Source organism: Eurosta solidaginis, chromosome 4 (genome assembly GCF_040869045.1).
Source record: "Eurosta solidaginis isolate ZX-2024a chromosome 4, ASM4086904v1, whole genome shotgun sequence".
Lineage (NCBI taxonomy): Eukaryota > Metazoa > Arthropoda > Insecta > Diptera > Tephritidae > Eurosta > Eurosta solidaginis.
Genome location: NC_090322.1, coordinates 267,176,554 through 267,202,131, shown reverse-complemented (window position 1 = coordinate 267,202,131; position 25,578 = coordinate 267,176,554). Strand labels below are relative to the sequence as shown.

The 25,578-nt window shown below is 34.7% G+C and overlaps 1 protein-coding gene across 13 annotated transcripts in view; it reads right to left on the bottom strand.

Moving 5' to 3' along the window:
* Positions 1–24,974, bottom strand: part of LOC137251428 (uncharacterized) — a 40,952-nt gene extending 15,978 nt beyond the window's left edge. The window contains exons 1-2 of one of the 13 annotated variants that reach the window (XM_067785987.1): positions 24,897–24,974; positions 19,943–20,201 (exon numbers count right to left, since the gene is read on the bottom strand). The gene's annotated coding sequence lies outside the window, so the exon portion shown is untranslated. Of the gene's footprint in view, positions 1–19,942; positions 20,202–24,334; positions 24,677–24,867 lie in introns of those variants that run through there. The other 12 variants (XM_067785994.1, XM_067785988.1, XM_067785997.1 and 9 more) reach the window with 12 other exon arrangements.
* Between the last annotated feature and the right edge of the window lie 604 nt (positions 24,975–25,578).

The following is a 25,578-nucleotide window of genomic DNA, read 5'->3' as shown; positions in this document are numbered from 1 at the left end:
ATTAGTGAGACCTTCAGTTTGAATGTCGTCTACAAATGGTATTCGTTAAAAAAATATTAATTTTATATGAGGAGTTTTTCACGATGTAGTAGGAGGGTTTCATAAACACTACATAGCAGAATTACGTTTTGAACTAAAGTATTCCTGAGTTGTTTTTGCTACTACCAGTGCTAGCACATCAACCTAGAACCTTCGATGTGGTAGGCAAAATAACTACTATGAGTAAAGCTAATCCGTTATTATTTTCTTGATAAGGTACAACAATATACTTAAATTGTAAAAAACTACTTAGTAAAAAACAATTGTTTTTGTTTTATCGGCCTATTGATAAATGATGATTCGATTCGAGCTCAAGGCCAAAACAATAATTTTTTTCTAATGAAATTATTATTTTTTGTAAATTTTTCTATAATTGAAAAATTGTATTTATTTTATATAGTAAGTAGAAAATGTTTCAGACAACCTGCCATAGCTGCGCAGATAGATCCATTTCGAAGGGTGCTAAGCCTTCATCATCAGTACGCTTTAGGCATGCTGCGCTAACCATTTAGCTGCTATACAGCGGTGTTTGTTCGACTGATAAATTGCTACTTCTATTCCTTCTTACCAACTATATTTAATCACCTTTGCGCCATCTGTTGCAAATCACTGATAATGCTGGATTTGTTTATTGTCAATTACTTAGTTTGACATTCCCAAGTGCTCTTGGTTTATTAACAATTGTTTTTGTTTTATCGGCCTATTAATAAATGATTCAAGGTTCGATTCGAGCTTAGTAAAAAACTTGATAAGGGTTTAATTCTGATGGATTTTCTGGCCTACTTCACTATGTAAGTTAATTTTTGCCACAAATTATTGTTTCGAGCAGTTTCTGAAGAGGCATTAGGAGTTTTGTCGCAAATTCCAAAAAAAGATACTACTGCTCTCTAGAAATTCTGAAGCTGCTTGATTTTGCTCCGCTAGGAAATAAGGCGGATTCCCAGCTTTATCAGTCATCCACTCTATCTACTATTTCATGGCGGCGGTAGCTCTTTCACTATACACATTGTTCTACTAACTGTACATGCACCAATCGAGAATATACATAAATATTGAAAAATTAAAATTCGTCAGAGATACCAGACACAAGCATTGAGTTATGCGATTGTTATCATTTGTATTTTTTATTAACTTTTAGAACTGCAGACATACCATCGAGTGTGGAAAAATATTAGCAGCGACCATTCTTGGCAGGGTAGAGAGAGATTAAAAAGCGGAAATACCATAGCCAGAATAAAGCAAAAGAATGAGTCAAAGGAAAAAGGCGGCTTGGCTTACACGCTTTTTATGCCTTGCATTGGTAGGGTTCAATTAACTTGGGAATAGCAAAAAATTATGACTCAGGTTTATCATTGATCCTGACTAACACATCAGAGCACAATACATTTTTTTTTTTAATTTGTGCAAAAGAAGAATATAATATACATATATTATATATGAACTTATATGTGTGTATATAGCATTTTTTAATTGGGCCACTCATTTATGACACCAAATCAGCTTAAAGTCACTTAACACTACATTGAGCTTCTCGTTGTTTTTGGAAGCAAGTTCACCCTTCAAAAGGACGTCCCAAATACGCATAAAACACTATGTCCATTATTCATGCCTATGGACGTTAGGCTGGCCCTTATTAAAAAAAAATCCAATTTCAAATCGCGACACAGAAAATGTTTCAGAATATGAATACTCAAAATAAAAAAGTGTGGTTTACCTTTATCACATCTAACAGAAATGTATAAGTTAAGTTTATTATACTCAGTTGAGCAGAGCTCACAAAGTATATTAAGTTTGATTTGATAACGGTTGGTTGTACAGGTATAAAAGAATCGAGATAGATATAGACTTCCATATATCAAAGTCATCAGGATCGAAAACAAATTTGATTGAGCCATGTCCGTCCGTTAACACGATAACTTGAGTAAATTTTGAGGTATCTTGATGAAATTTGGTATGTAGGTTCCTGAGCACTCAACTCAGATCGCTATTTAAAATGAACGATGTCGGACTATAACCACGCCCACTTGCGATAATTCATTACCAAAGACAGATAAAGCGATGAAACTCGGTAGGTGGATTGAACTTATAACGCAGAATTGAAAATTAGTAAAATTTTGGACAATGGGCGTGGCACCGCCCACTTTTAAAAGAAATTAATTTAAAATTTTGCAAGCTGTAATTTGGCAGTCGTTGAAGATATCATGATGAAATTTGGCAGAAACGTTACTCCTATTACTATATGTACGCTTAATAAAAATAAGCGAAATCGGAGAAAGACCTCGCCCACTTTTAAAAAATTATTTTTTTAAAGTAAAATTTTAACAAAAAATTTAATATCTTTACAGTATATAAGTAAATTATGTCAACATTCAACTCCAGTAATGATATGGTGCAACAAAATACAAAAATAAAAGAAAATTTCAAAATGGGCCTGACTCCGCCCTTTTTCATTTGATTTGTCTAGAATACTTTTAATGCCATAAGTCGAACAAAAATTTACCAATCCTTTTGAAATTTGGTAGGGGCATAGACTTTATGTCGTTAACTACTTTCTGTGAAAATGGGCGAAATCGGTTGAAGCCACGCCCAGTTTTTATACACAGTCGTCCGTCTGTCCTTCCGCATGACGATAACTTGAGCAAAAATCGACATATCTTTACTGAACTTAGTTCACGTACTTATCTGAACTCACTTTATCTTGGTATAAAAAATGAACGAAATCCGACTATGACCACGCCCACTTTTTCGATATCGAAAATTACGAAAAATGAAAAAATGCCATAATTCTATACCAAATATGAAAAAAGGGATGAAACATTGTAATTGGTTTATTGACGCGAAATATAACCTTAGAAAAAACTTTGTAAAATGGTTGTGACACCTTCCATATTAAGTAGAAGAAAATGAAAAAGTTCTGCAGTGCGAAATAAAAAACCCTTGAAATCTTGGCAGGTATTACATATATAAATAAGTTAGCGGTATCCAACAGATGATGTTCTGGGTCACCCTGGTCCACATTTTGGTCGATATCTGGAAAACGCCTTCACATATACAACTACCACCACTCCCTTTTAAAACTCTCATTAATACCTTGAATTTGATACCAGTATCGTACAAACATATTCTAGAGTCACCCCTGGTCCACCTTTATGGCGATATCTCGAAAAGGCGACCACCTATACAACTACCACCACTCCCTTTTAAAACCCTCATTAATACCTTTAATTTTATACCCATATCGTACAAACGCATTCTAGAGTCACCCCTGGTCCACCTTTATGGCGATATCTCTGAAAAGGTGACCACCTATACAACTACCACCACTCCCTTTTAAAACCCTCATTAATACCTTTAATTTGATACCCATATCGTACAAACAAATTCTAGGGTCACCCCTGGTCCACCTTTATGGCGATATCTCGAAACGGCGTCCACCTATGGAACTAAGGATTACTCCCTTTTAAAATACTCATTAACACCTTTCATTTGATACGCATATCGTGCAAACAAATTCTAGAGTCAACCCTGATCCACCTTTATGGCGATATCCCTAAATGGCGTCCACCTATAGAACTATGGCCCACTCCCTCATAAAATACTCTTTAGTGCCTTTCATTTGATAGACATGTCATACAAACACATTCCAGGGTTTTCCTCGGTTCATTTTCCTACATGGTTATTTTCCCTTATGTTGTCATCATAGCTCTCAACTGAGTATGTAATGTTCGGTTAGACCCGAACTTAACCTTCTTTACTTGTTTTTGATGTCCATTTAAATTTCCTAAATAAAGTTTTTTCAAAGTCCACATAAGCTGAAAAAGTGCTAAACAGATTATTACTTCGAAAATTCCCCACATGATTTGTAATTAAAAACAAGTAAGGAAGACTAAGTTCGGGTGTAACCGAACATTATATATTCAGCTGCCAAATTACAGCTTGCAAAACTTTTAAATTTCCATCTTTTAAAAGTGGGTGGTGCCACGCCCATCGTCCAAAATTTTACTAATTGTTTATTCTGCGTCATAAGGTCAACCCACCTACCAAGTTTCATCGCTTTATCCGTCTTTGGTAATGAATTATCACCCTTTTTCGGTTTTACGTTCATTTAAAATAGCGATCTGAGATGAGTGCCCAGGAACTTTGCGATCCTAATTTCATTAAGATACCTCAAAATTTATTCAAGTTGTCGTGTTTACGGACAGACGGACGGACGGACGGACATGGCTAAATGAATTTTTTTTTCGCCCAGATCATTTTGATATATAGAAGTCTATATCAATCTCGATTAGTTTATGCCGTTACAAGGTACCGTTATGCGAACAAAGTTAATATACTCTGTGAGCTCTGCTCAGCTGAGTATAATTAAAGGCAATGAGGCACCTCTAAAAACTGAAACGTTTTTACAGGCTATCTTATGAGATGACCTGAACAATATTTTCAACATACTAAATAAAAGAGAATTGCAAGGAAGGCAATTGGGATAAGTTTACAACAACTAAGGCATGACGAGGTTCAATGCGTTTGGAAGAGTTCAGCTTTCGTAGGAGTGCGAGTGCGAATGCAACTCCCGGGAGAAAAGGCTTTGAAGAGATTTACAAGGTATAATCGATACAGCTGTCGTCCTGTCCGTCCTGATGTCACGGTGTTTACATTTTTTCAAAATTATTCAAAAAAACTAAAAAGAAAAATTTTATTTGGCCCACCATGCTTTGGCGCTTGTAGTTAAAATAAGAGCCGGTGTAATGTACAAATGCATCAAATTGTTATATATTTTATTTAAACATACATATATATAAAAATATGACTTAAATATATCTATTTCTATTCAACGACATTGGGAAATTACTGTTACTGAATAATAAACATGACGGGAATATGTTTTCTCAGTACATACCGCGACCGCCGTAGTATGATGGTAGAATGCTTGCTTACCACCGAAAAAGGCAACAAAAAAATACTTTAGAAACATTTTTTCTAGACAGGGTCGCCCGTCGACTGTAATAAATGAGCTGCATGAACCGCATGCAATTCCCTGGTAAATGGCTGTTAGAAGCTTTACCCACTTACGTAAACTTCTAGCAATATTTTGGGATTTTTCTGAGAGAATACGAGGTAAGGTTTCATTTAACTCACAAATTTCTTACTTACAGAAAAAAAGTCGTTATGGGATCCCCTAGTTTGAAACTTAAATCAATTATTGAGAGGTTGTCTACGGGCAACGAACCACATGAGCGGCTGGCCAATTGCTTTATAAGTTGTTAGTGGCGTTGGTTTTTGATACTACCCAAAGGTTTCGGGGAATGTTATCGATGTTGATGGGCCAGCAACAAGCACTATTACAGTAAAAGCCGGACCATGTCGGGAACGATCTGATATGACCACATTGAACCATTTTTCCCTAACCGCCATCCCGCCACACATACCCTAGTTCCATGAGGAACTTGGGGTCGCCAGAGCCTCACTTGCTAAAGAGACATGATTAGCTACGGGGAAGTCTTCAAGTGCTGACTGCGAGCGACGATTAATAATTTGTCTTTGTTCTTCCTTTGATTTAACCGGGTCTTTACTGTTGACTACAACTTGAAAACACTGGGTTAGAAGTTTTACTTTATAATATGCTCCCTATAATGTTTAGCAGAAACTGGGAGCTATGGCCAAACTTATGATGTGGCTTTATACTGCGATCATAAGACCTATCCTAGCGTACAAAGCAATAGAGTGGTGGCCGGCCTGGTAACATGAAGACTTACATCCTGTTCAGCAGATGCCTTAAAAGTTGTCCTTAATTAGCTGTGTTTGGACCTTCACCGACGCCCTTCAGCCATATGGCTTAAGTAGTCTAGATGCTGGAACGAAAAGCAGTATGGCTACAGTGATATCCTGAGAAGGCACTGCGATGTGGATTCAACAAAAGATTATATTTCGCTCATACAACATTTTGATAGGAATTTTAAGGTGAAGCTTCGAGAACAAATTTGTCAGCCGGCGCAGTCTGCAAGGACAGTGTCATCCAACTACATCCCGGGTCACATATGCACTACCACATTGGTGCAGTTATTTTGTCCGAACCGCTAAAAATATCTACTCGTCTTCCAAACTCAGCTAGTATCTTCCATGAACAGCTACTAGGAATAGAGAGGGACTGTTATTTACTGTTGGAGAATCATGTGAGGCAACGCTTAAGGGGCTAGAATCACCTATTTTTTCTAACGCCGTCGCACATAGGTAGATTTTAGACAATTAGGCGGTCATAATTGAATTTCTGAAAGTCGCCACAATTAGAAAAAGGAGCACTCCCACAGCTTAAGAATAGACAGGGGAACAGTAATTCTACCCCTTCCCATCCATCGCATATCTGGCGTCAGGCATGCTTAACCAACGAACCGATATCCTTTTGTTACGATAATTAACGTTAATAAACGAAACACAGTCATTTCGTTTCGTTTATTAACGTTAAGAACGTCAAACTAACGAATTGATTTTGATTCGTTTTCTTCCATATCAAAACGAAATCAAATCGTTTATGTTGATTATTAATTTCAAACTATGCTGGCAAAGCTGATTGATGGCGGAGTCATTAAAGGTGAAAGCATTAGCCAAGCTGATTGCAACTTTTCTCATGAATTTTGACAGTACGAACATTTCTCAGAGTATTTTTGACATTACCACCAACGAATTACACAAACAAATTACATGGAATTTGAGTGTGTATGTCCGCTCGCTGTTACCACCTGACGGCTTCACCATAGCTTTAGCATTGCCAGTACAATTCAAATATAAATTATCACGTTTTTGTTAACGTTATTAACGTTAACGAAAGCTTTTCGTTTCGGTTAAAAACGAGATACAATTTATCTTGATAATATCTTTATCGATAATATTTCGAAGTGTTTCAACGGAAACGGTGGAAATTTTTTGATAAACGATTAGCTTAACGTTAAGGTGCATCCCTGCCTGGCGTTAGCTGTCAAGTAATCGGAATTTATCTATTTCTGAAACGCGTGTTATGGTTTTTTTTAACCTATGTGAAATCGCATGTTTCAACGTGAATGTTTTAAGTTTTAAGACAATTGAATTGAGTTATTGTGATGGATTCTGATATTTCAGGTAAATACTAACATTATTAATGGTGTTTGTAATTTTTAAAAGTTAAAACTTGATAAAGAACCTATTTTATTTAGGATGTTAAAAAAATTTTTTTATTTTTTTTATTTTTGGTGTTCAAAACCAGTTTTGTTATATTTCCAAGTCCGTCCAGGTGAAAATTAGTTTTGAACATGGTACTTGCCACAATTAGCTTGCCAACTGCATTAAATATAGCTGCAGATACTTGCAGATAGGGGGTTAGATAGAGGGTTTGATACACCCTTGTTGCTGTACAACAAAAAAAAAAAAAAAAAAAAAAAAAATAGCCTCAATGCGCAGGTATTTTTTGTGTTACACAGTGTAATATCTATTATAATATAACCGATTGGTTACACAAATTATTATAATTTTTCAGAAAACCAATTAAAAATTTACCCTAGATAAAGACAGAACTAAGTTATTACACTTCTTGCTGTACAACAAGAAAAATAGCTTCACTGCGCAGGTATTTTTTAGTGTTACACAGTGTAATATCTATTTTTTTAATATAACCGATTGATCACACAAATTATTATAATTTTTCATTTATTAAACAGTTTTAAGAAGATATAGGCAATAAAATGTTTTTGGCCGCCTAAATGGCACCCAAAGCAGCGAACATGGCCACCGAACAACTTTCTTAGGATCGTGTTCAAAGAAATACTGACGGCAATAAAAAGACGTATGAATTAGCAAAGGCCTGTGCACCGCTAGATATCACAGAGGCAGTCACGAAGTATTGACGATTTAAGGGAATTATTCTTACCAATCTCAAGAAACCCGCAATTTGAAATTGGCTTACTAATGAAACCTGCAAATCACCAAAAAAATTGCCAGAATATAACCAGAAGAGACACGTGAATTTACTGGATAGGTCCAGAAAAGAACTATTTAGGATAACAGCCACGATGAGAGGACACTGACCGTTTGGCCTGCATGTGGTAAGAATGAGTATCTCCTTCAATGACAGGTGGTAGAGGTGTAGACAGGAGTATTGCAAAGAAGCATTCACCCATTTCTTCTACCCCATGACCAAAATGCACCTATAGCGTTATTTGTGCTCGGTCTCTTCGGCAGAGCAGCGCAGAAACCAACTAACCAGAGCAAAGAAATTATTTCTTATTTGGAAAACAAATAAAAAAGATATTAGATGTATTTAATAACTTTATTCTTATATCAAGTCAAATACGTCATCAGCGTGTTTATCAAGATCACTACCACGCATTCAATGGGCACACTATTACCTATTACACAAGTTGATTAATTACTATTGGAAATGCATACGGCGATGCAGAAAATGCACGAGTTAAGTCACTACGAGTTAAATGCAACATTTTTCATGTCGCACAGCATTTACCGAATAGCGCGGTAGACAGTGGAGGGATAACCACTTTGTTTATCCCACAACCCACAAGCATATAAACGTCCATATGTCCCGCCTATAAGCAAACATTCAGCCCTACAAGAAATTACAATTTATTGCAACAATTGTGGCAGGTTATCGGTCTTTGCACGATTGCAGCATAAATGTTGCGTAAATATGTAGCGACAAGTACCTACGTACACACTAAGTGCTCGTATTAACAGCAATAAATATGCATGAACGCGAATGAAATATTGCTGGATCACAAAAGGCGGTATTATTTAGTGCATTAAATTGAATGTATTTGCTATGCAGCATCAAATCCCTTTTTTGCTATGAGTTAAAAGTTCGCATACAGCCATATACAAAAAATTGGAGCAGCCCATCCACAAACGAAGTTGTTATTGAATTTTTCAGCGTAAACATTTTGCTGACTGTATGATTAGAACCACAAAGTAAGATCAAGGTATGTAGTAAGCGTGTGTGTAGTGTAAGCGTAAGTGTAGTCTCTACATTGCATTTTAATGTGGGAACGATGTAGGTGTACAAGTTGATATGTGAGATGGTTGTTATCGATTAGTCATCGCTTTGTGCGCGTGACATCCGTTTCGTATCGAAGCGTTATCTGTTTGCTCTTGGTGTGTTATCGATGGGATGTAAACGAGTTGTCGATTGGTATCGAGGTGCTATAAAGTTGCTAACGATAACTAAACATTTCGATGTGTTATCGGTTTGTTATCGATTAATTATCAAAAATATTCAATATTTTATAAAAGAGTTACTGACTTGTTATCGAAAAGTTATCGGTCCATTATCAGATTTTTTCCAATTCGTTAACGGCGTATTATCGATAGCTATCGAATATTAATCGAAGAGTTATCGATGTGTCATCAATTATTAATTTTTTTTAATAATCAAAATTAATTTGTTATCGAAAAGTTATTGACTTTATTTCCAATTTACTACCAGCATGGTTTGATATCGAAAAGTTATAGACTTTTTCATAAAAATATATAGGTTTTATATCGAAAAGTTATAGATTACATTTTGGAGTGTTACTAATTTGTAATCGGTATATTATCGATGACTCATCGGTTTGTTTTGAAACAGATACTCATGAAAATTTCAATATAAAATCGAAGAAACATCTGCAACAAGCCGATAAGAATCAATAAGAAGCCGATGAATAGTCGAAAAGAAGACTACTGCCAACTGATAACTCGGCGATAATAATTGCCCCTCGATAGTAAGCCGATAATAACACAATATCTTGTCGGCGTCGGTTGTTAACGATTAAAAGAAGATGAAGCTACTATCAAAAGGCCTGCAATTATAGAATTCCGAAAAAGACTGATATCGACCCTATATAAATCCTTAGTCACTCTGTGTCTGACCGCGGTGGTGTAATGGTACCGTGCTCCGGCTGCCATATTGGGTATCTTGGGTTCAAGTCCCGAACAAGGCAACATAAAACATTAGGAAAACAGTTTTTCCAATTAGAATACAGTGTTTTAAGCTCAGTCGCGCCTCGGTAGTGGTTTGACAAACGCACCGAGTGTATTTCTGACATTAAAATCTTCTCAGTTAAATTCATCCACTTTGCAGCAGCATGAGGAAAATTAGAAGAGAAAATCGGCCTTAATCTCATCGGAGGGGTTATCAGTATGGGGTTTTCAGTATAATAAGATATAACGCACTGATACCCATCGGAAAACGGCCCGACAGAACAGCAATCACCATTGATGGCCTTGGTAAAACCAATGGTTTTAGCAGAAATGCTACCATCCACTATAGGAGGTAATCGGGACTGCGAATTTCTCATATCCCTCCACATTCGATGCAGTTGTACCAATCCTCTTCGTGCAAGTTATATCCCAGAAGCCGAATGATCCTAATCTTAAAATAGTTCGAAGCCTTTACTTTGGTACTCTAGTTGGGTTTCGAAAAGTAATCAGTTTAAAAAAGACATTGTGGTTTTTGCTGTTGTAATAGCTTAGGTTTCGCCAGCCTAGACAAAAAATCGTGCCTCTAATTTGCCGTATGTTGCCGTACCTAGCCGATAAATATTCCTTATTGTTTAAGTTTAGATATTTACATTGTTTAAAAATTCGCTTACAGGCATGTTAATACATTTAAGTGTGGGACGTAGCACAGACAATTTGATATCCATGTTCATATCAAGCTGTCAAATCTGTCACTGTTTTTGTTGTTGGCAAGGGTCAAGTTTATTGAAAGCTTGTCCAATATGAATGCCAACGCCGTAATATTCAAGATTTGCCACAATTTTTTGCACAGTTTATCAAGTTTCGCCCTCTTTCATGAAAATCGTCTTGATTTTGTTCATTTCTTTTATTTTTTTTTGTGGCTTCATTGCATAATTCCTGCGTACAGCGTGAATTAAGCCTTGTGGCTGAATATTTTTAATTACAAGGACGGTGATATGACAGGCGTTAAGTCAACAGCGAACATAATTATAATATCTACAAAAAAAAAATAAAAATGATGAGTGCAAGGATTTTCACATATCTCAAGCATGTCGATCGTCCCACTTTACTTGGGGTACAGTCATTTTAGGGCTCTTATTTTGTTGGCGCTCTACGTGTTAGCATTGCAAGTTTCGCATTTCTTGCAATGTTACACGATTTTGCGTACCTGATTAAATTTTAATTTACGGTGATTATGCTGTTGGTGACTGCTGGCTAGACTCCTGATGAGCTGCTTTATTGGTAATCGCTTATTTGGATGGGTGTATTTTGTATACGAAGCACTTTTTTCAACTTCATGAAGCCAAACCAATTCACTTAATTGAGTAATCTTTCATCGCATTGTATTTGTATGTGTGCATGGTAGTTCATTACACAATTTAAGAAAATTGGGGTTTTTTTCTGATCAAAAAATAGACTGTTGAAGTGCAAGCCCTCAAAGTTGAACGCCGATAAGCTGTTGAAGCCCGCTGCGATAGTATCTCGGGCGTGAATGGCCCGAGATCCAAAGAAAACAATCTCCAGACACAAAATCCCCAAACTTCAATCCTAAAATTTTGTCCTCCTAGGTTATACACGTAGTGACAGCCTCAGTGCCACGATTTTACATGCCATGCTATCTGGAATGTGTTATCAGAACCTTTTGAGGATGCTACAGATTATTTTTACACCCGAGTTACATCTAGAAGAAATTTCTTAGTCTGTGTGCAAAAAAATTAACTGTCTACTTTACATATATTTATTTAAATGCAAATCTACTTCTAATTGCCCAAGGTGGTGCGAGCTTGAGCGCTCAATTTTACCGCTTTTTTCTTGTATGCATATCAATACAAATACATACATACACCAAAAGTCATACATGCAGTCATTTCGATCCGAATTTCATACAACACAACATGCAATACTTCTACCTTCTACGCTTTCTAATCGTACACCATTTCAATCTATTCCCAATCTGTATGCAATTCCTTGTTGCATTGTTCTGATAAGGTGGGAAAAATTTCGTCGTCAGCACCTGGTTAACAATAAATTCACACATAGTTGAAATAACTGCCATCATCAATCGCTGCTTACGCCACTACAAGCATTCTTGAGAAATCTGCGATTTGGTACGAAGAAACTTTGCTGGATATGCTGGTAAAGGAGTATGCAAATTAAGATGTGGTTATAAAGGAAATTGTGGTAGTGATATACGTCTAAATAAAGGATACGAATAAACATTTCTTGTTGTTTGTTGATTATATTCTTTTCTTAATTGCAAGTGGACATCGATGGTTAATGAAACGTGACATTTTTTTTTTTTAACTACTACTTGTTCTATAGGGAAATTTATGAGGATACCAGTCAAGGCAGTTTAATAAATCAATTACAAAAGATAATTGTTGGTGGAGTGTGCATTTGGATGCACTAAAAAGCGTTGAATGGAGCACCAAGTCAGGCATTCATGTTAATTAACCCTTTAGCATAAATCAGTTTAAGTCAGCCAAGTCAAAGGCAGAAATAGAGAAAAGGAAGTAAGGAGCGGGAAGGGAAAGGTAAAAAGTGAGCAAAAGAGAACAAAGAACACTTGAAGAACTTGACTCAAAACAAATTTCTAATTTCTGGTTTACTTCGGACGCTTTTCGCTTTTCTTGAACTTGTTCAAGTTGAGATAGTTTTCCTTATGTGTTTTTATATTCAGTTGGAAACAAGATGGCAAATTATCAAATTATACCAAAATTATTACAAAAACCACATTAAAGTGATAACAAAATTGTACTGAAACAGTCTTAAAATGATAACAAAGTTACCTAAAATGATACTTAAAATAATCCTGAATTGACCTTGTCCCGAAATGGTTTCAAAATTGTCTCGAATTCGTCCTGAAATTTTTTCAAATTGGTTCTAAAATAGTCTTCAAATAAGTCCAAAAGTAGTCCCTAAGTGATCCTGATGTAATCCTGGAACTGTCCCGATATAGTGTCAAAACGATTCAGAGGTTGTACCGAATTGATACCTAAAATAATCCTGAAGTGATCCTGAATTGATCTTGTAACTGTACCGAGATGGGTTAGGAAATGTCTCGAATTCAGTTTTTTAAATTGGTTACAAAATGGTCTTGAAATAAATCTGGAAATAGTCCCTAAGTGGTCCTTGAACTGTCCAAAATAGTATCAAAATGATTTAGAAGTTGTCCGGAAGTGATACCTAAAATAATCCTGAAGTTATCCTGAATTGATCTTGTAACTGTACAGAGATGGGTTAGAAAATGTCTCGAATTCTTTCTGAAAGTTTTTCAAATTGGTTACAAAATGGTCTTGAAATAAATCTGGAAATAGTCCCTAAGTGGTCCTTGAACTGTCCAAAATAGTATCAAAATGGTTTAGAAGTTGTCCGGAAGTGATACGAAAATAACCCTGAAGTGATCCTTAATTGATCTTCTAACTGTACCGAGATGGGTTAGAAAATGTCTCGAGTTCTTTCTCAAAGCTCTTCAAATTGGTTCCAAAATAGTCTTGAAATAAATCCGAAAATAGTCCCTAAGTGATCTTTGAACTCTCCAAAATAGTATCAAAATAATTTATAAGTTGTCCGGAAGTGATACCTAAAATAATCCTGAAGAGATCCTAAATTTGTTCGGAATTAGTCCCAAAAACGACTCGAAATAATTCCGAAAATAGTTTCGAAGATATCTTGCAACTGTCTAGAAATTGCTTCGAAATGATTTACAATTTTTTTCCGAAAATGTTCCAAACTGTCTCCGAAATCTCTAAATAGTTCGGATCTTGATCTATAAAAGATCTTATTTGTCCCAAATTGTACCGAAATATTTTTGAAGCAGTCCTTAAAATAATCCCGAAGTATGCTCGAAGTCATACCGTAAGGTTCACGAAATTGCTCCGAAGTAGTCCCCACCTTTAATTGAATGATATAATATGTCTCCTTCTTATGGAAAAACTGATGAATTCCGTTTTTAGCCCGGCAACGTATGTGGTAAAAAAATATTTCCTGGCTTGATTGCAATTATCTTTTGGTTCGAATGGTTCGAGATATTATCAATTTCTACTATTTTTGCTGGATTAGATTGTGAGTCAAGTGATCAAGGTAATTATTTTCCGTTTGTATGATTTTTAATAATCGGGGATTGCCCATATTGCTTTTTTTTTTAAATGTATGAAAACATTTATTTGAAGCAATTTTTTAATTTTATAATTTATTTAACAGACAAAATTGGTTAATTCGTTGTAGTTCTATAAATAGAACGAAAACAGCAGCAAAACCAAAGTTTCTTTGAAAACCGCCGTACCAAGCATAGTTTTAACACATAATTGCATACGAAGTATGCAATGTGTAAAAGAATAAAATATGCAAAAAGAAGGCAATTGGGAAAGACTTCACAACAGGCATGACGTAGCTGAATGCGTTTACAACCATTTCAACTATCGTAGGGGTGCGAGTTCGACTCCCACTCCCGGGAGAAAAGGCTTTGAAGAGATTTACAAGGTATAATCGAAACAGCTGTCGCCTTGTCCGTCCTGATGTCACGTTGTTTAAATTTTTCCCAAATTATTAAATAAATTATAAAGTAATTATTTTCCTTCAGAGGGTCATAAGAAGTTCGTTAGTACTTTTTGCACAACCCAAATAAGAAATGTTTCCAACTTTCGTTAATCCCCATATGCGAAAAAATATAGCTTTGCCAATTTAAGTTTAATAGAACAAATGAAATAAATTTAATAATGAAACGATTAAGAAAAGTTATTATTCCCACGGTTGCGCAACTAAACTCAATTTTATTCATTTTGATGGCAAAATTAATGTTCTTAATAACGATTTCTCAATAAAGAATTGTCATGGCTGGCAATTGGCAAAAATTTATGAACAAATTGTAAGTGTATTTACGGCAGAATTAGCTATTCTATATGTATATTAGCTACTTGAGTAAGCTAATTAGTAACGGGTATTTTGGAAGAAGTAATTGTGTGTTAATGTTAATAAAAGTCACATTGAATCACCTCCTGATTGCCTATTGTATGATTGCATTGTCTATTGTAAGATTTAATGCAAATCAGATCATTGAGAACCGTTATAATTAAATTATTTATTAACAAAAGTTAAAAAAAAAAAACAAAGACAATATTCTAACAAAGAAGGTGCAAAAATAAATTCTAATCCCAAGAAAACAATAACAGTAACAACTATTCACATATACATATATACACTATGCTTATACGGATTTATTCATATGCTATACAAAATGTCACAGTCATTAATCACTGCAATCGATGGTTTTACTCAATTGACAATATCTTTCGATCCAGGTACCCTCCGCAACACAATAAGCATTGACACATTTTTCGTGATTTTGAATTAAATTTCATTTTATTTGTTTTGTTCTTCATATGTACATATTATAATGCTTTGGCTTCTTTAATGTATTTAATTCATTTTCGTGAATTTAAGTTGATACGTGTTGAGACCCCTTAAAATCCGTTTGATGTATTTTCGGAAATCGATTCTTATCGCTTGTCCATAGGTTTCTGCTAACAAACAATTAGCCAACAATTTTTATGTGTACGGAATTTTTAATTTAAAATTTTTAATGAATTTTTGATTGCTTGCAAGTTCACTCCGCTTTTGAACTTTAATTTTTATCCTATGCAATTTTTAAATTAGCTGGCCGTTTCTTAGTTCATTTCATTTACTTTTTAGCAATAATATTTTAGAGGTTATGAAATGCGCTTATAAGATGTTGGGTGTACATAATTAGTCAACAGTTCACAAGTTTTTTAATTTTTAAATTCTGAATTTTTCTTCTCCTTTCCATCCGCCCTTAATTTTTATCTCTTTTACTCCCACCTTATGTTAACCTGTCTCTCCCTCTAACCCTCTCTCATAAGATACTCATTTCCTTCTTCCCCTTCAACTCATCTCCATCATTTATGAACGGTCGTCAGTAAAAGCGGGATTTTTATTTAGATTTTATAAAAGCTAAACTATAAACATAACCGCAAATGTGCAGTAAAAGAAAAAGCATTAAAACGGAACTTATCGTTTTTTTCCATAACTTTTGGATCATTCCGGATCTATTTCAAACTCGTTTTAGGACAGTTACAGTATCATTTCAGGATCACTTTGCGACTATTTTCGGAATCACTTTGGTATCATTTGGAACACCTTATGGATCACTTCCAAAAAATAATACCTAAAATTGTACCGAAGTTTTCTCGAATGATACCTTAAATAATCCCGAACCCCACAGGGGTTCCGAAATTATCCAGACGTTCATTAGAAATGATACCAAATGTAATTAGGAGTTGTTCCGATAGCAGTCCTAACATAGTTTCGGAATAGTCTAGAAATGAGCCTAGTACAATTTCGAAGTGATACAAAAATCGCTACAAAATTGCATTGAACTAGCTTCGAAATTATCCTTAAAGTAGTTCCTAGTTGCTCCGAAAAGTTAACGAAACAGCCCCTAAGTTGTCCCAAAGAGGTTGAAGAATATACGAAACAATTCTATCCCCATTTTTACTGCCCTTTATTTTTCCTTCACCGCAATTTTACGAATTTGTTCAGAAGTTTGGCTTCTACTGTATTAGAGTAAATATTTCTGGGGCCGAAGCGTTCATAAATCGGTAAAAAATGAGCAGAAATTTGACGCAAATTGGCATGAAAAAATCTTTCAAATTTCAATAAGAGCTTATGATTTCTTCTCGAACGAAAACGAGAATTTTGAGACGCGAGAAATCGGGAACTCAGGTACTCGCGAAATTCTCGTATCTCGAAATACTTGCGAACTTCGTTAATGTCGAGAAGCTCGTCACGAGCATTTCGAGACTCGCAAGATTTGTTTTTTTCGAAAAAAACTCGAGAATTCGTAAGCTCCAATTTGAAATAAATATAAATAAACAAGTTTTTTATTCACACCGCTCGATATTAGATAAAATTTTTTGAGTTTCATACAACTTTTTCGTGCTCGAAGCCCGCATGTCAGCCAATTGTCAGGCATAACACCTCGGTTTATTGCGAGCGCATTTTTTATCGTAGAAAGTACAGATGTGATACGTTGGAAATGTAAGAACTTATCCTTCATTTCTGAATCTAACATCAAAAAAGATTACAAGGTTTCTCCTTTCTGCTTCTGTTCTCTTTCTTTTTAGAAAATATGCATATTTCTTTCATTTCCATACGTATGTACATTTCCCACTGCACCTAAAGAATCGATTGTTACATCAAAAAATTAAAACGACACATCGGTAAGAAAAAAACAGTTTTATCTAAACCATCTCAATAATTTTAAGAAATAAAGACAGACGACAGTCGAAACAATTAGTATGCATGTTTTTTCGTTAAAATAATTTGTAAGACCTTTTGTCGGACTTAGTTCTTATGTTTTTTTTACCTCTTTGGCGAAGATTTGGTAATGTAAATAATAACGCTATAATATTTAATAATAACTTTCGATTTCTTGTTATTTCATAATAACACATATACGTATGTACACACATTAAGGTGGGGCTTAATATATTGTAACGAATATTACTCAGGCCTGTTCTGGATTCCGATTCCGATCAATTTTTTCGGAATCAAAATGGATTGGTGTTCTCAATTTCGATTCCGACCAAAAATTATCGGTTTGAAAAGTATTGCCTCTGAGCAGTCGGAATGAAAATTAATTGGCGGATTATACACAAATGTTGCGATATTTGTCTTTCAAATAATTTTTTTTAAATTCTTCATTTTATTTGGAAGAGTTGTGTGTATTTTTTGTTTAAATTTGAGTTAAATTGGCATAATAAATCTTTCTTTAAAAACTTCTATCAAGAAATCTATTAGGCAAACAAATCGATGCTGATCGAAATGAAGTCGACCTGTTCTGAATTCCGATCCAGCGCATTTTTACGATTCGCACGCACAATAGCACGTATTCTTGCGTCTGCGCATCAAAAACCATATCTGCAGGAATTTTTTAATTAAAATAAAATTTTATGATACTTAAACCAAAACACATAAACAAAAACAGCTGATTAAACTGGTTACCGAATCGGAATGAAAACGATTCGAAATCGACTTCGAATCGATTTTTTACAATCGGAATTGAGAACACCAAATAGAAACCGAGTCGAAATCAATGTCGTTTTACTTTTCATTCCGAGTCGGAATTCAGAACAGGCCTGACTATCTCTAAGCTGGTACTAAGTAAATGCACAACAACAAAAGCATTAAAGCAAGCTACATAAGCACACTAATCATTTACCCACATACATACAAAGCAACGAAGAGATAACTCACACACAGTCATCAGTTGAAGTAATACTCACATATAAACGCGCATATGGCTATGCGAGAGGCTATAAACTACAGATCCACACGCGACGCGTATAGTTGGTAACCAAGTAGCAAATTCTAGAAGAAACGTTTAGACATTTGGGCACAGACTATAAAAGCAGCGAAAGCTGAGTAGTCAGTATTCAGTTTGATTTAAGCACGCTATCATTTGCGAAGTGAAGTTTAATTGCGAAGTACTTTCAAAGTAGTCTAATAAAGACCATTTTGTAATACAGAATATTATTTTATTCAATAATTTAGCGATACGAATGTAAGCAGAAGGTTGCAAATAAGCGCAATTTCCCTAAATTCGTTACAATATCAAATGAGTGTTACTCCTTTAGTAGGTAATACCACGAACAAACACATAAAACACAAATTTTTCGCCGTGATTATAGATGGTAAAGGCTGATGGTTCAGACTTCATTTATGGGAACAGAAACTTAAAATAAATTTTTTCTTAACTAATACCGAAAAGCTAAAAGGCTGTCTTCGAATGTATCACATATGAAGAGTAAATGAAGAAAAGTGCCAAGTCTTAAATGAAGGCACATTTTTCAATGATATCTATGATATTATAGCAGTTATGGAAGAACACACATGCAGCCAAAATCACCTTTATTGGGCAACAAGGTTTAAAGTTAACACCGTCGGTTGTTGGTAATTATTGCGCTTTGTTCTGGAAGTTATAGAATTTTGAGCACTTTGCTCTGAATAGTATTTACCATTATTTTAGCGTTCCCAGAAAAAATGTTCGGATCATATGTACCATTTTTGTCATATTAGTACTCCATTATGAAGCACATGGCTTAGCTCCACCTTTGCTTTTGGGGATTATATGGAATGTTGTCGCCCTAAAGTATTCCATGGAGTACTCTGAACTGAAGGAGTATTCCGAACTGAAGTAGTTGATCCTCGAAACTACTACGACATCGCAATGTAAACTAGACCACATATTTTATACGCATGAGGATCAGTTGTGGTGTACTCCATTAGTCTTTAAATATTCCCAAAGTAGGGGATGGTAATCAGGACTTTGGTCCATATTCAACACTGCTGAATGAATTTCAATCAGCACCAAATATTTTTGTGTTATATATTTGACAGTGGTTCTGTAGTCAGCGACTAAAAAAACGTTAATTTAATTTTTAAGTGCCACCCTAATTTTACATACACACAGCTTTTAATTAAGTAATTTTTTCTTCAATTTTGGACACACAAATTACCGATGACCAAAAAAAGAGCATAACATAAACAAAACTTTTACCTCTTTGGCATAGCAACACTTTCTTCAAAACGTGCGCATTCCTTTGTATAGCAAAATTGGAATAGAAAATGCATTTGAGTGCAATAAAGCAACAACACACCTGACGGAAAAGACCCTAGACATCTAGCTTAAGCAAATGAAATGACCACGTAAGAATACAAATTAGGAAAATAATGACGAAATTTTTGCATGGCGGCAATGCAACTTTAGGTATTTAATCTCTTTAATCAATGAAAACAAATACAATTTTAGCTTTCTTTTTTACTCATATACATTTTATGTTTCCTTGACTATTTACTAATATTAATTTAAAACATAAATACACACACGCATATACTTTATACAATTACTCACCTCGGCCTTTAATTCGTCACTATTACTGACAATTTTACTTGACTTTGTGTTATGTTATTGCACTGCAAGTTTTGTTTGTTTTTCGAATATTTAATTTTTTTGTTTTTAATTCGTAGACTAATTTGCATAAAGTTTACACACATATAATTTTTGGACTAGTCGGGATTTTGTTCTTTAGTTAACATTTGAACTAACAAATATATTTTTCTTTTTTAAACAGTTTTTTAAAAATTGCTCAATTGTCTCTTACACCCACACACTTCATGGGTTACAGATTCAATAAATTGTGAAAGATATAAATATCTACGCACGTACATACATACATGTGTACATTTTGACATTCATTTGATATTCTAAATTTTATTTAATATTCTTAGCAGGAATTAACAACGTCGTTGCTACGGTAACCTAAATTGAATTGGCACTACTAGCGCTTTTGACTTTGAAATTCATAAGTGTTATTGTATGTATATGTATGTTTGTATATATATTCCATATGAATGTTTATGTGGGAGGTTGGGCGGTGATAAAAAGTATATAACGCAGTGATGTGCGCATGTGTAACCGCTAACATACACATGTATGTGTGTCGAGATGAGAAAATGTTTAGCATTTTGCTACTAGAAATATTAGTAAAGAAGCGCAATTACAATCCAATTAAGTTTTAATATGTTTTTAAAAGCACTTATGGTTTTTATTGTTATTCATATTTTCTGATATTTTTTTAAACGGCACTCTATCGAAAAAGATCTGTAGCTTACATTTTTCGTTTCCACTGGACTAAGACTAAGTAGTATTGTTCCGATACGAGTAACCACGACTATATACTCGAGTACTTTTCTCAAGTATCGAGTATTTTTCGAAGTCGATCACATCATACAAATACCTTCTTAGGCAATTTTCGCCGTTACGTAAAAAGTTAATCCAACTTATTCCTGTTTTCAAATACGAATGCATAAAGGAAATTTTTGGAAAAATTTAGGAAAAATTTGTATCTTCTTCAGGTCTTGTAAAGAGCTAATCAATAGTAAGTCTTAAGCCGCATTGATAAGATCTAATCAGTTCGTTGACTTCGGGTTTTGGATTTTGGGAATATTGAATATTCCCCCCATAAACTAGCTGAAGCAAAAGAAATTGAAGTTTTTTTGAATAAGTTACATCAGCACATAGCACATTTAACAAGACTCATATAGAAAATAAACAAGTACGGAAGGCTAAGTTCGGGTGTAACCGAATATTACATACTCAGCTGAGAGCTTTGGAAACAAAATAACAAAATCACCATGTAGGAAAATGAACCTAGGGTAACCTTGGAATGTGTTTATATGACATGGGTATCAAATGAAAGGTGGTAATGAGTATTTTAAAAGGAAGTGGGCATTAGTTCTATAGGTGGACGCCTTTTCGAGATATCGCCATAAAGGTGGACCAGGGGTGACTCTAGTATGTGTTTGTACGATATGGGTATCAAATTAAAGGTATTAATGAGGGTTTTAAAAGGGAGTGGCCTTAGTTGTATATGTGAAGGCGTTTTCGAGATATCGCCAAAATGTGGACCAGGGTGATCCAGAACATCATCTGTCGGGTACCGCTAATTTATTTATATATGTAATACCACGAACAGTATTCCTGCCAAGATTCCAAGGGCTTTTGATTTCGTCCTGCATAACTTTTTCATTTCGTTCTACTTAATATGGTAGCTGTCGCACCCATTTTACAAAGTTTTTTCTAAAGTTATATTTTGCGTCAATAAACCAATCCAATTACAATGTTTCATCCCTTTTTTCATATTTGGTGTAGAATTATGAAATTTTTTTCATTTTTCGTATTTATATATTTGCATATATTTATAACAAGATAAAGTGAGTTCAGATAAGTACGTGAACTAAGTTTAGTAAAGATATATCGATTTTTGCTCAAGTTATCGTGGCTTCAACCGGTTTCGCACATTTTCAAAGAAAACAGTTATCGTCATACAATCTATGCCCCTACCAAATTTCACAAGGATTGGTAAATTTTTGTTCGACTTATGGCATTTAAAGTATTCTAGACAAATTAAATGAAAAAGGGCGGAGCCAAGCCCATTTTGAAATTTTCTTTTATTTTTGTATTTTGTTGCACCATATCATTACTGGAGCTGAATGTTGACATAATTTAATTATATACTGTTAAAATATTCAATTGTTTGTTAAAATTTGACTTTTAAATTTTTTTCAAGCGGGCGTGTTCTTCATCCGATTTTGCTAATTTTTATTTAACACATATATAGTAATAGTTGTAACGTTTCTGCCAAATTTCATCATGATATCTTCAACGACTGCCAAATTACAGTTTACAAAACTTTTATATTACCTTCTTTTAAAAGTGGGCGATGCCACGCCCATTGTCCAAAATTTTACTAATTTTCAATTCTGCGTCCTAAAGTCAACCAACCTACCAAGTTTCATCACTTTATCCGTCTTTGGTAATGAATTATAGCATTATTTCGGTTTTTCGAAATTTTCGATATCGAAAAAGTGGGCGTGGTTATAGTCGGATATCGTTCAGCAATATGAGATGAGTGCCCAGGAGCCTACATACCAAATTTCGTCAAGATACCTCAAAATTTACTCAAGTTATCGTGTTTACGAACAGACGGGCGGATGGACGGCTCAATACAATTTTTTTTCGATACTGATGATTTTGATATTATGGCTCCTAAGGTCAACTAAGCAAGCGCTAAGCTGGCAGCATCTCCTATCGATTATTTCTCGCCTCGAAGCAGTAAAAAATGACTAATTCGTAAAAGCTAATGTTTTGATGGAACCATGGGCTATAGAATGTTATTTGCCATTTAAGGCGATTAGTGGAGAATAAGGAAGCGCCTTAACTTCAGACGTCACAGAAATTTCGTCATTCTTATCTAAAGTCGAAGTTAGCGTAAATCTTATACAGCTCGTCATTCAAGTTACATTAACACTTTTGACTCGTTTTTCACCAACTTTAACTTGGCCAATTTAATTTTAACTTTGTAAACTTGTCAACAACATAGTACAAGAACTTAGATAAGGGAGAGGAGATGTGCGGCCTTTGACATTTTATGAGGCAACACAGCATTGTGATATTATAAACTTGAAACGGATCGATTGAAATATTAAAATTTTATAAGTTCATGGGTTTAGCTGTAGAGGTGATGAGGAGAGACGAGGGTTTCCATTCCATGAGATAATAGTAAACTTGATTAAGACCGGTAAAAGACAATTATTTGATAAATTTAAAAACATAGATAGAGGAAGGAGAAGGAGGGAAGGTATCAATAATTGTATATGGTGCGTTAGGTTAAACTGGTCGGGCCGTGAAAACCCCACATAGACTGAATGAGTCAATAATGTAACCAGAAGTATGCTCAACGATCAAACTTAAATACCCATTGCTTAGTAAGATTTAATTTAAATACTAAAGACTTGTCAAGGACCGATAAAAATAATAATTTTATGGCTGTGGGTAAAAGGTATATAAGGGCCCACTATTTTATACGTGTGAACCCGTGGCCTAAACGTTCTATACAATTCAAGAATCACAAGTAATATAACAATTCTATAAGTTATGGGTGTAGCTAGAAGGAATGGGATAGGGGGATCACCCAATTTGTACAGCAAGATTTAATTTAAACAATGTAAACTATTCAATTACCAATGACAAAACAATAATCTTGTATGATATATTTGCAGTTATGTAGGGCAGTGGTGAGCGGAACTAACATCAAATTTAGGCTGGCAGGTAAATGCACGTAAAAAAAAACCAAATTTAAATTTCTCTCTTCCTCCTAAGCGTTTCTATGCTTACGCATCTTCTTCAGGGAGTCTAGTTCTTATCCAGGAAATGCCTAGAGCCACTAATAAGGAATATCAATACTGTGCAATCTGTGGTTTTTTCGCACATAAAAAAGTCCTCCTTGGTTTGCAGACTTCATCGCGTTATTTTTGCGCCGTAATTATGCCGTTGAATTATAAGGGTTAATAAGCCATATGTAGCATGATACAAAAAGCTTTAAATTGAGCACCATTTTTGAGATCCAAATCAACATGCAGCTAACTAATTTAATTTAAACGAAAGGAATTTCGAATTAATTTAATCGAGACTTCGATAAGATATTAATGCTCGGTTTTTTAGTGAGAGTTTAAACTACAGTTAAAGTTGACTAGAGTTTAACCCTTCCACTTCGGCCTCTTAAGCTGAGATGAGCACCAAAATTTTATATTATCGAACAAAGTAGCAAGGTTAAACTCTAATAAACTTTAACTGTAGTTTAAACTCATACATGAAAACCGGGCATAAGAGTATTACTGCCATTCCTTTTTAACTATTTAAATCATTTCCAACTTAATGTGTTCAAATCCCAATTAATTTTACTTTTCCATATATGCTTTTTATTCGTGATTGAGTCCTTTTTTGAAGTAAATTACACCAATTTTTATGTTGAACCAAAATTACTTAATTACTTTTACACTGTATATTTATGTGCATAAATATATATTTAAATCCTTTTCCGCTAATATAAACAAATTTTTATTAAATCACTTAACACAATCGCACGTTGGACTTAATTGTAAGCACTCTTAAAAGGCTTTCTAATCGGAATATACGTATTTTTACAATATTGAATTTCCGCGCAACCGTGCTTCACGCATGCGCAATCGACGTGTTCTGCGTCTTGATTGATGAAATTTTTGCCATGTCCGCTGTCTTTAACAACGAAATTCTGTTCGCATTCTAATCATCGAACACGAAAAGAAGAAGTATCAAGCCATGTATGTATGTGTGTAAAAAGTAGGAAAACGAAAAGCACACGAGTTTGTTGTTTGAAACGGTTTGCGGCACTTCACTGCCTTTGATTTCAAGTTCAAACACTTTGATTTACAATGCTGCGCCTGCGCTTAACTCACTTTTTCTTCTTGTTTTATATTACTTATACCGTAATAAGTCGACACTTGGTTGTCAGCCAGCCTGTCGTTCCGGTATTTATTTTGTGCCCGTTGTACAATGTTCGAATGTTTTTGCTCAACTGATTGGAATGGCATAAAGTGTGAATCGGATTTGGCTGAGACCGCGCGGTCATGACGTCCATTGCGTCGAGCCAGCCAACACAGCTGTCGCACATTGGCTCCCACTTTTGTTTTGTTCAACTCCTTTGTTTGTTTATTGTTGTAAGTAACCATATTATTATTATTATTATTATTGTTGTTGCTGCTGTTTTGTTATCATTATTCTTATAGCTGCAATACCAATAAATCAATGTTGAATATTTTATTATTATTTTTTTAAATTACTCACTTTTTATTTGGCGCTAACATTTGCTGCTTTGTAAAGTGGACAACCAAAACGAATGCATTAACCAAGCTTGGAATGTCCGCTTACGGTAAGAAATTACGCATGCGTAAGACGTGCAGTAATAGTCAACGCTTTATGCGTGAAGTTAATTGAATGTATGTATATAAAATCCCAACCTTTCAATGAAAAATTAGTAATTGTAAAATCAATTAAGTTATCCTATTATGCAGTTCACTTTTTCCTAGCTTCCAAAGCGCTCTTTCTTTCAACATTTAGTTGCTTTTGACAGAAACATTCTAAAAGCTCTGATATAAAGCCCCACCGTA